Below are 11,568 nucleotides of genomic sequence, written 5' to 3' on the forward strand. Positions count from 1 at the left end.
GAAACAACAGTTTAGCTTGCTTTTCTGCCTTTCAACGATGTGCAAACCTGGGAACCAAACCAACATCTTAGGGCTGGCCGTGAGGAAAAAGCACAGGCTGCCTTGTTTACCCTGCTCACCAGAAGTTGAAATAGGGACACCAAAGGCACATTCAGGAAGGAAACCAAGGAACCCACAAAACCCCCTGAGCAGTATGTGGTTTCCAGCAGAGCCTCAGCAGTTCAGGCTGGGAATTGGCACCCTGGAGACCTGTGGTTTGAGCCTGCCTGTGGATTAAGGGCCTTCATGCATGGGCAAAGGAGGAATTCTTTCTGTGGGAGAGGAACCCAGAAACGGATATCTTTGGGAAGAGAAATCCAGTGCATTTCAAGACCACAGAGACTGGTGAGGACTCTCTGCCTTCTAAGAGAAGGAGGAGGAAGAAGAGTTGATTTTTATACCCCACTTTTTACTGCTGGAAGGAATCTCAAAGCGGCTTACAGTCGCCTTCCCTTCCTCTCCCCCCAACAGACACCCTGGAAGGTAGGTGGGACTGAGAGAGCTTTGAGAGAACTGGGACTAACCCCAGCCGTCTGCATGTGGAGGAGGAGCAGAAGATCAAACCCAGTTCTCCAGATTAGGGGCTGCTGCTCTTAACCACCACATTAAGGAGAACAGTTGGGTAGCCTCAATGAACACATTTCTCGTTCCGCGTACATGGTCATACGATGAGCATGAAAGAGTTTCCTGTGGAATTCGCTGGACGCGGTGCTAATAAGAGTTGCCAACCTCCAGCCAGGCAAACAGCAACAATAATACAAAACCACTGATAATAAGAAAAGAACCTTTTTAAATGCCATTTCATAACATCTGCAACAAGGTCTCTTAGTCAAACTAATACAAAGAACAGGCTGCAACTCACGGATCTCCAGATTTTATACAAAGTTAGCAAATGGCATAATAGCCAATAAATTGCTACGTAGTAAACTGCAGGCAACATAAATCTGTTCCAATCTTATGCATAGTTGATGATAAGTAATGTAGTGGCTAGAGAAGATGCGTCTCCAGTCAGGGACTGTATTTTTAGTGGGGACATTTGGGGGCACGGACTGAGATCCCGTTTCCTCACGGACAGAAGACGTTTGGGAAACAAACAATGAGTTTATAGCCACGTTGATACGAAGAGGGATGTGCTTTGGTTAGCTTTGTGAACATTGTTATATTAAGTATATTGATATTTAATATGAGGCATGATTTTATTGCTCATAAGAAATCATTGAGACTCTATGGTTTTCTTTGCCAAAGGAGTCTCCAAATCTTGGGAGCTGTTACCATATTGATGTTACGTGTGATTCCCATCATCCTTAGGAAGATATAGAGGTAAACACATTGTGTTCTCATTCGTCGGAGGGTGGACAGTAAGGGATTGACCGCTTGTGAACAATTCTCATCTCAGTATTGTTTATACTGAAGGCGTGCCACGGAAGCAGAGGTGTACATGGACAGCGAGGGTTGAATCTGGAACCTCGTTTTGGCCCTTAGCTTTATGTGGAGCAATTATTTTGCATAATAAAAGAAGAATACTTTGGAACTTTAACAGTGGATGATTTTGCCATACATTCGAGCCTGGTCTTCGGGGTGGACTGCATTGGTCCGGTTGGATTTCTGGTTGGACTATTTCAAAAAACGATGAGACAGATCCGAGCCTGGCTTTCTCAGCATCCCGCCTAATTGGTAAGCAGATCATAATGGGACCACGCTGTGCAGACAGAACAGCTGCAACTTAGACACACTCATCAACGTGTTTTTTATTTGCGCGGGGTGGGGAGGAGAGTGCCCGCATTGTGGCACAGATGTGCGCAGACTGGCCGTTCGGTTCGGAAAATGTGCGCCTCCAAAAAGCCCCCCAAAGGCAAAACAGAGGCAGAAAGCTGCAAAGCGCGAAACCAAAACAGAAAACCGAGGCTGTCCCTGGGAATCAGGGCAGCTAGGGATGTGTGGGGTGAATGCGCTTTTGAGAGCCACCAGCTTAAGGGCCCTGGAGGGAGATGACCTCCCAGTAGGGGCCACGTCCCTGATGAGCATCCCCCTCATCTGAAGTCTTTCATCCACAAGCTGTACCACAAAATCACCAGAAATGTGCCAACCTAGAGTCGGCTAGCCTAGATAGAGTTGCCAGCTCTGGTTGGGAAATATCTGGTGATTTCAGGGGGGGAGTGGAGCCTGGGGAGGGGCCTCCGTCGGCATAATGCCATAGTGTCTGTCCACCCTCCAGAGCAGCCATTTCCCCCAGAAGAATTGATCTTGATCATTTGGAGATCAATTCTAATAGCGGGAGATCTCCAGGTGCCACCAGGAGGTTGGGAACCCAACCTGGCACACATCCCTGTCTTAAAACGAGCAGTGTTTAGCTGAGAGTCCCAAATGCCCATTCCATTCTTCTGTGTCTGATTCCACCTGAACGCCACGCGGAAGCTCAGATCTGCTGGATCAAGAGCCCAAACGGAGACTGTTCCAGGATCCTTCCTTCCCTTCCTTCCAGGCCCCGCCCTTCCACAAGGGTCAAAGTGTGCCCAGCCCCTGTTGATGCCTCTCCCCGACTCTGTTTGGCTGCCCCTTTCTCCTCTGATGCCACCATTAAGCGCAGTAATGCGTTTTATCAGTTGCTCCCCACGGAGAAGGGGGCTTCTGCCATGTGGGCCCTTGCGTCTGCTCTTGGCTCGTGGTGCGGTCGTTCTGGCAGGGTTGTGCGCCCCCCCTCCCCGAAATGAGTTTCATGCTCTGTCTTTGCTTCTTTGCTAATGCTTCTGCTCCCCACCCTTTAACTGCAGCAGGAGAAATGGAAATTAAGCTTTTCCCCCCGCCGTTCATAGTTCTAGCAGAAAAAATTGCCAGCAATTAAATTTCTCTGCATTGGGTTGATTCTAAAGGAAACCCGCTCCCCAAAAAGTCCTGTTGGCCACCCCATTCTTTCTGCGGAAGAGCGTGCATCTGAGGACGTGCAAAGTTCTCCGGGGTCTCCCCCATCATTGTTGTGGTTCTAATCTCTGCTTGTGTCGAGTGGCTGTGGCGCCATCTGCACGTTCCCAGTTCAATTCCTTCTTGCGAGAGCTTTAATGGGAGCTCATTCCAGGCTATCATTTTTTAATGACGCAAAATGTAAGGCGTTTAAAAAAGTCAGCAGAAGCACACGTCTGCCGTTTTTCTGGGGTGACTCCAAGGGGGAAGACGACTGGCTCTTGAAATCAAGAGGGGAGGGGTCGTGGCTCAGTGGCAGGGCCTCGGCTTGTGTGCAGAAGGCTCCAGGTTCAATCCCCCACAGCATCTCCAGTTGAAAGGCAAGGCCAGAGCTTTCTCCATCCTGGCCCCCACTGGGTGGACTGAGCTCCCAGAGGAGATCAGGGCCCTGACTCACCCAAAGCTGTGACTATGTTCCTGTTTCCGTTTAAATATTGTTCCGGTGGACATGTTATGTTATGACTGTTATACTCGTTATATTTGTTGTAATGTTCTATGTACTTACCCCGTGATGTTCTGTGTAAACCGCCCAGAGCCATATGGAAGGGCGGTGTAAAAATCTGAAATAAATAAAATAAAATAAATAAAATCTCCAGGTATCAGGATCAGGTATGAGGTGTTGAGAAAGACTTCCACCTGAGAAGAGCCAGTGATCAGGTCTTCTGGGGATGACGACAACCTGGCTGCTTTGGAGAGTGGATTTGATGGTGTTATAGCCCATGGGTAGTCAACCTGTGGTCCTCCAGATGTTCATGGACTGCAAATGCTGGCAGGGGCTCGTGGGAATTGTGGTCCATGAACATATGGAGGACCACAGGTTGACTACCCCTGTTATAGCCTGTTGGGGTCCTGGCCCACCCGCTCCCTAGGTTCCCGATATCCTCTGCTTTAAATTGGAGCTTTTCTGGGTGAAAATGTCTGCAAAAGAAGGCCAGGAGGCCACAAACAAAGGCGAGAGAAGGACAGAATTCAGACTGTGTGTCTGAGTGCCAAATGAATTCCAGGCTCCCTCCCCATTGGAGAGACAGGCCCCGTCTGCTTGTAATCAATGAAAACAAAGCCTATTCAGATAGGCTTTCTCGAGCCTGTTAATAAGGCTCCCCGTGACCCTTCTGGTTCCTTTACGAATCCTTCTGCAGCTAAGTGAGGGAACATGAACTCATTAATGGCCTTTCCAGTCAATATGGGAAATCAATTCCGAGTGAGGAAGAGGTTTGTGGGGAAGGAGACAGCTTGGAAAAACCAGACCAGGGATGTCCGGGAGGAATGAATGAATGGCAGACTTCAAAGCTGGCTTAGGGATTCCAAGAGGGCCACCATCCAAGGGGGTTCTGCTCTGCCCTGGAGGGCCCAGGTTGGCCCGGTCTCATCAGAACCCAGAAGCTAAGCAGGGTCACAGCCTGGTTCGTACTTGGATGTGTGACCACCCAGGAAGTCCAGGGTTGCTACGCAGAGGCCGGCCATGTGGACCAACCTCTGTCCACTCCTTGCCTTGAAACCCTAAGAAGTCACCATGTGTCAAGTTGTGACTTGATAGCCCTGACTTGATAGCCCTTGAATAGCCCAGGTTGGCCTGATCTCATCCGATCTTGGAAGCTGAGCTGGGTCAACCCAGGCTAGTACTTGGATGGGAAAGATCACGGAAGCCCAAGGGTCGCAAAGAACCGTTGCTTGCCCTCTTGTCTTGACCTGGGTGCCCCAAGGGAGCCCAATCTTGTCAGAGCTTGAAAGCAGGGTCCTTTCTGGTTAGCGCTTGGATGGGAGACCCCCAAGGAAGCCCAAGGGTGCTATGCAGAGGCAGGACAGGGCAAACCACCTCTGGACATCTCTTGCCTTGACGACTCTACAGATTGCCATGAGCCTTTGTAACTCAGCTGTTTAATTCCAACTCCAGCAGAAAATGTGGTCCATCGGCCAGGTGATGGAGAGAGGGCTTATAAGCTTCCCACTAACCCCCCCCCCTTATCTGAAAGACTTGCACACTGTTTGCTGGCTCACCTTTTGTTAGAACAAGCCTGGAATTAAAACAATTTAAACAGCCGACGCTTTCTCAGCTCAATTTATTTAGATTCGTTAAATATATATAATACAGACACTCACAGAATGCTTCATAAAGGAACGTTTATAAAAACATATTACCGCTTCCCCTGAGTACACACATTAAGTTGCAGAGAGAGAGAGGTGGGGAGGAAATCTACATAATGCAAAATGAGTCCTGGAGGATGGAAGGGGGGGAAAGGGGCGGTCGGTTCTCCTTGCAAAAATATGTGCTCTTGCGAGGACTTTGCCGCATCCCAAAGCAGTCGGTTCCTCTGCGGAGTGGCTCCTGCCGCTAGAAAGCTTCTCCTCGTATTTAGCAAAAAGCCTCCTTGCTTGTAATTTCCACCCATTAGCTCGAGCCGTGCCCTCTGGAGCAAAAGAGAACAAGCCTGTTCCCTCTTCCACATGACAGCCCTTAAGATATTTAAAGACGGCCATCGCCTCTCCCTTTAGTCCGCTTTTCCGCAGGCGAAACAAGTCCGGCTCTTCCCCTCTTTCCTTCCAGACCCATTACGATCCTGGTTGCTCTCCTCTTGATGCGATTGAGTTTGTCGATGGCCGCCTTTGAACACCCGAATGAGACTTGACCAGGGCAGAGCGGAGAACGTTTCTTGTGATAGGGACAGGCTGCTTCTGTGGACGTGGATCAAGAGTGCGCTAGCCTTTCTGACAGAGCGCTGCTTCATGCTCGGCTGGTGATCAGCAGAGTTGTTAGAGCGGGGGTCCCTGAAGGTTTTCAGTCTGTGGCACCTTTTGCACAGACACAAAATGGCCGCTGCAGGAGGCGGAGCCAGCCACCCAACCATTGCTGAAACCTGACTTCAGTTACACAGTAAGGGAGACCCTGGTGTGGGGGCAGCAGCTGCTGCCAATGCAACATTAAAAAAAATCCACACAGCCAATCAAATCTCCAATCAGAAGACCCAGTGGGCAAAATGCTACCTGGGCCCACCTGCTTTCTCAAAACCTTTAGCGAACCCCAGGCAAGGTGCTTTGAGGGCCATGTCTTCATCATCCCTAGTTATAGAACCATAGAAGCATGGAGCTGGAAGGGGCCACGCAGGCCATCTAGTCCAACCCCCTGCTCAATACAGGATCAGCCTCCAGCGTCCAGGAGAAGGATCAGTCCAGACTGTGAAAAAAATTCCCTGCTATCTAGCTGGCCTAGTACCATTCTACATGCCGTTTAAACCCATTGTCTGCCCTCCCCCAAGTGACAATCCTTCAAGAGAGTGATCCTGTCCCCTCTCCACCTCCTCTTCTCCAGGCGGAATATTCCCAAGTCCCCCAGCCTTTCCTCGTAGGGCTTGTTCCCTGGACCCCCGGATCCTCCTCATCGCTCCCCTCTGCCCCCTCTCCATTTTGTCCACGTCCTTTTTGAAATGAGTCCTCCAGAACGGCATGCAGTGCCATGAAATGGTATGCGGGACTAGATGGACCAGTGGTCTGACCCAGCAGGCTCTTCCGATGGTCTTACTTTATGTTCTCTGTCCTCTTCCAGCCACATTGGGGAATGTGAACAAAGTCTTTGCCTGTCACCTGCATAATGTTGCTTGACGTTGAATCAGACGATTAATCCGAATCGTCTACTCAGACTGGCAATGACTCCCCAGCATCTTTCTGCCTGATCCTTGTAGCTGGAGATGCTGGGGATTGAACCTGGGACCTTCTGCGTGCAAAGCAGAGGTTCTTCCCCTGAGCCACAGCCACTCCTCTGAGAAGCTGGCTGCCTTCCCTGAGAAAAACCAGATGGAGGAAGCTCTGCAGGGCACCTCAGGAGGAGAGGTGGTTCCGTGGCTTGGAGAAAGCAATTTGGAAACTATTGATGAAGCAGGCTGGGTGACCAGAGAGCAGATGGAGAGTGTACTTGGGGTGCTGGGGGAGAAGAGAGAAGGCGCCAAGCATTTTAAACTCTGTGTCCTCGAAGACCTTGCAGGGCCAGATTGTCAGTGGATGGAGGTGAAGTATGTTTTCATAAACAACGCTCTAAAGAAAATGCATTTCTGGCTCTCCTGCATCATTTGCGTGGAAGTGCAAAAACAGAAGACTGCCTGAAGTGAGAAATGCACTAAATAACAACAAGACGCATGTAATACTGGTGGAAGCTTTAAAAAAAATAAGAAGAAGCTGGTTATTTGAGCAAGTTCTACTCTGCATATGCAAGAGAAAGTTTCGCATAACTATCCACCCTTGGGACGCTGCTGCTTCCCTGCGGTTTCTAGAGGTGACCTCTGATCTGGACAGCTGGGTTTGATTCCCCACTCTTCCTCCACATGCAACCCGCTGGATGAGCTTGGGCCATTCACAGTTCTCTTAGAGCTGTTCTCATAGAGCAGTTCTCATAGAGCTCTCTCAGCCCCAGTTCCCTCATAGGGGGTCTGTTGTGGGAAGTTGTTTCCTAGAACCCTGGATGGGAATTCCTGTCCTAGAAGCTCAATTGACCGAATGGAGGTGATTGCACTTTGGTCCGATCCCAAGAAAACAAGAGTCCCTAGAAAAGATGATCATGCTAAGGGAAGTTGAAGGCAGAAGGAGATGAGGAAGTTTGCAGGACCTGAGCGAGGCTGTTAACAAGAGAATGTTTTGGAAGTCATTTGGTTGCCAATATAAAATCATAGTGTTGGAAGGGGTCATATGGGCCATCTAGTCCAACCGCTTGTGTTAATACAAATAATGAATTAATGTGATTTAATGGCACTTCACACACACACCGGAGACAGCCAGGCTGGAGAGAATCACAAAATACTCATCGACACAGTGGTCAAGGGAGCGGTCAGCCATCCTGACATCTGCTGAGAATCTAACCGAGCTAAGAAGGGGGTGCCGGGTAAATTCTTGTCTTGCCTGGTGGAGGGCTTCATCTCTCTGAACGTGGAGGGAAGACCAAGGCGATCTGCAGCCCTGGCCTGGACCTAATCCTGATTGATGAATTGAAAGTAGCAGGAGCCTTAGGGGAGTGCGACCGCATCAACTCGGAGCATGTCAGGGATGTGAAAATGGAACATCAGGAGATGCGGACTTCAGTCTTTAGGAAAGTCGCTTGCAAAGTGCTTGGAGAAAAACTGAGTACGATGCCATGACTAAGGGCCAGGAGAGGAGATTCTGAGACAAACGGCAGAATTGCAAATGATTTCTTTGGGAAGCAGAAAAAGAAGACATTTAAGTTTAGGTGGTCGCAGAGGGAACTCCTAGATCCAGCGTGGGCTGGCGGGGGCACAGGATAGTCCCTGGACATCTGGAGAGCCACCAGTTTGGCCACCCCTGTCATAGATGGAGGGGGAACATGCAAGAGACGGAAGGAGGGACACCTTCTGTGGTGTACTGACTGACCCTGACTTGCCCTTCTTATCTTCTGAGATCTTGACAAACTGGGTAGCCCAGGCAGGCCTGACCCTGAGGATTTTAGAAGCTAAGCTGGGTTGGCCTTGGATCATATTTGGATGGGAGACCTCCAAAGAACGCAAGAGTCACATAGTGGAGGTGGACAAAGGCAGAACCTCATCTGAACGTCTCTTGCCTGACAGTCCTCGGGTCTTCTGCCTACACTAAAGGTAAAGGTAAAGGTATCCCCTGTGCAAGCACCGAGTCATGTCTGACCCTTGGGGTGATGCCCTCTAGCGTTTTCATGGCAGACTCAATACGGGGTGGTTTGCCAGTGCCTTCCCCAGTCATTACCGTTTTACCCCCCAGCAGCAAGCTGGGTACTGATTTTACCGACCTCAGAAGGATGGAAGGCTGAGTCAACCTTGAACCGGCTGCTGGGATCGAACTCCCAGCCTCATGGGCAAAGCTTTCAGATGGCTTCCTTACCACTCTGCGCCACAAGAGGCTCATACACTACATGCATGCAATATGATAAATAAACAATAACTTATGTCTTGCTTTTATCGTGTTTCGGCCTGCTTTTGTGATGGTCCCTGTGAAGGGGTGGCTCTGTTTGTTTTCCATGGACTGCTCTGAATCTTGTTTTATTCTTTTCAAGTGTAGGCCTCATGGTGGATTCTTTTTTTAAAAAATGCTAACCAATAATGAAACGGATGCAGCTGCTAACAAGGAATCACCCATGGCTCTGATACTGACGGAGTGAGGGACGAAGAAGAGGCAAAGCAAATTTAATATTTGTTCTTTTTCTGATGTTAGAACTCTGATGGCTCATTGGGAGGCCTTGGTCACAACAGAGAGCTGTGCATGTAAGAGCAGGCCCTTAATAATCCCATATTCCTAATGCATAAAGGCAGGCACCTGGAAGACACTGGAACTGAGAAAGCCTAGACCCAGGTTTCTGCCCGTGATAGCTAAGGTCAGGTGCAATCTCCACTTTCACTTGCAGCAAAACCTTTGTAAGAATTCCCCGCCATCGAGTCTCAACTGGCTCACGGGGCATGGGGTGTTCAAGGCAAGGGATGTCCAGATGTGATTTGCCATTGCCCGCCTCTCCAATTAGGCCTGCTTCATATTTTTACGGTGCCAAGCTCTCTCAAGTCAGTAAAGAGGAACTGTCTTTCCCCTTTGATTGAACCGTTGGTATGTTTTGCTCAACCTTCTCAGCATCTTCGGTGTTTTCGAGATGTTCATAACTAGCATTCCTTGTTCCCCTTACCAGATTGAGAGGCAAAGAGACATCCCATAAGCCACGGGTCACCCAACCTTGAAGAGCCCAGGGGCACCTTTGGAACTCTCACACAAGATGGCTGCTGCAGGAGGCGGAGCTAACCACACGTCAGCCACAGAGGTCATGCCTAACTCTAGTGGTCACAGGTTAACATGCCATTCAAAATGATTTGGAAACATTACCTTACCTCCAAACCGCTGACCATCACTGGCACACTGAAGATGATTTGTCCCCCATCTTTCCCTGGTTGGCTCAGGGCAGCTGATAACAAGCTTAAAAATAACCATATAAATTAAATGAGAGCCAGTTTGGTGTAGTGGTAGAGAAAAGAGGCATACAAGAGCCAACTTCTCCTCCTCCTCCTCCTTCGAACATTAGAACATTTTAACATTTAAAACCGCAGAGGTATCCAAACCCTGCCTTCTTAGGGTCTACCCCTAAATCTTCAGGATTCTCTCAGCAAGGAGTTGGCAGCCATCCATGATTTTCTCCAGGGGAACTGATCTCTGCAGTCTGGAGACCTGGAGTAATTTCGAGGGATCGCTTACCCCCACCCTGGAAGTTGGCAACCTGGGTTTTCATCCTGCAAAAGAGAGAGAGAGAGAGAGAGAGAGAGAGAGAGAGAGAGAGAGAGATGCCGAGCCCGGCTGCCTCCCTCCCGCCAGCAGCCTGGCAACCAGGGCCAGACTGACTTGTGATAAACGGCCAAAGAAGCACCGAGGGTTCTTGTCAGAGTGATGGATGTTAGAGGGAATCCGGAGCCCGGGGGGGCCAGCTGCCTCCCCCCTCCCTCCAAAATGAGATGAGGAGTGCTGGGGAAAAGTGGTTGGGGGTCGGGGAGCGCAGCAGTGGGAGGGGAGCACGAAGTGGGGCTGCCGACCTGGAGCTGGGCACATGGTGAACGGGGGGGGGGGGAGATGCTGAGTCAGGGCTCGTGCGGAGAGAAATGCCACTCTTCAAAAGATGAGTCAGCTAAAGGGGAGCTGGTCTAGGGTTGCCAGCCCCCCTGCCCCGCCCCCCCACTGGCTGGGGGGAAGAGGTAGGTTGCCAGTCCCACCTTAGGAGACTCCTGGAGGAAGGGCACAGAGCCTGCCCCCCAAGCCCAAGGAAGCTGCTGGTGTCCAGAGGTATATTCTTTAAAAGAAATTCCATCTAAACATCCGGAAAAAGTTCCTGACAGTCAGAGCGGTTTCTCATTGGAACAGGCTTCCTCGGGAGGTGGTGGGTTCTCCATCTTTGGAGATTTTTAAACAGAGGCTGGAGAGCCATCTGACAGAGGGGCTGATCCTGTGAAGGCTCAAGGGGGTGCCAGGTGACAGTGGATGAGCGAGAGGGTTGTGAGTGTCCTGCATAGTGCAGGGGGTTGGACTAGATGACCAGGAGGTTCTTTCCAACTTGATTGTAAGCCGTGACTTCTTCGGGTGGCACCTTGAAGATGGGGGAAAATCGCAGCATCGGAGGAGGGATTTACAGATCCCCTGGACTGTCCAAAAGACAAACCAGTGGCTTCTAAACCAAATCAAGCCAGAATCAGCTGCCTAACGAGGTGGGGGGGGGCTCTTCCACACTGGCAGTCTTCAAGCAACGGCTGGACAGATATTTTTCATGGATGCTTCAGGCTGATCCTGCACTGAGCCTTGGTGGCCCCTTCCAACTCCCTGGTTCTTTGATTCTAATTCTCCCTAGAAACTGAAATGATGAAAAGGAGGCCGTTGTCCTTTGGTTCTGTCATGAGAAGACAAAGAGTCCCTGGAGAGAACAAGAAGAATCAGAAGGTAGCAGGAAAAGAGGAAAACCCAGCAGGAGGAGGGTGGAGGTTTGCAAGGCCTGAGCGAGGCAATTAATGATAGGGCTCTGGGGAGTCATTTGATGACCCATCACACGCACATGAGGAACTTCTGTTTGCTTCTGATCCCAGA

The sequence above is a fragment of the Paroedura picta genome, chromosome 12, assembly GCF_049243985.1.
Source record: "Paroedura picta isolate Pp20150507F chromosome 12, Ppicta_v3.0, whole genome shotgun sequence".
Lineage (NCBI taxonomy): Eukaryota > Metazoa > Chordata > Lepidosauria > Squamata > Gekkonidae > Paroedura > Paroedura picta.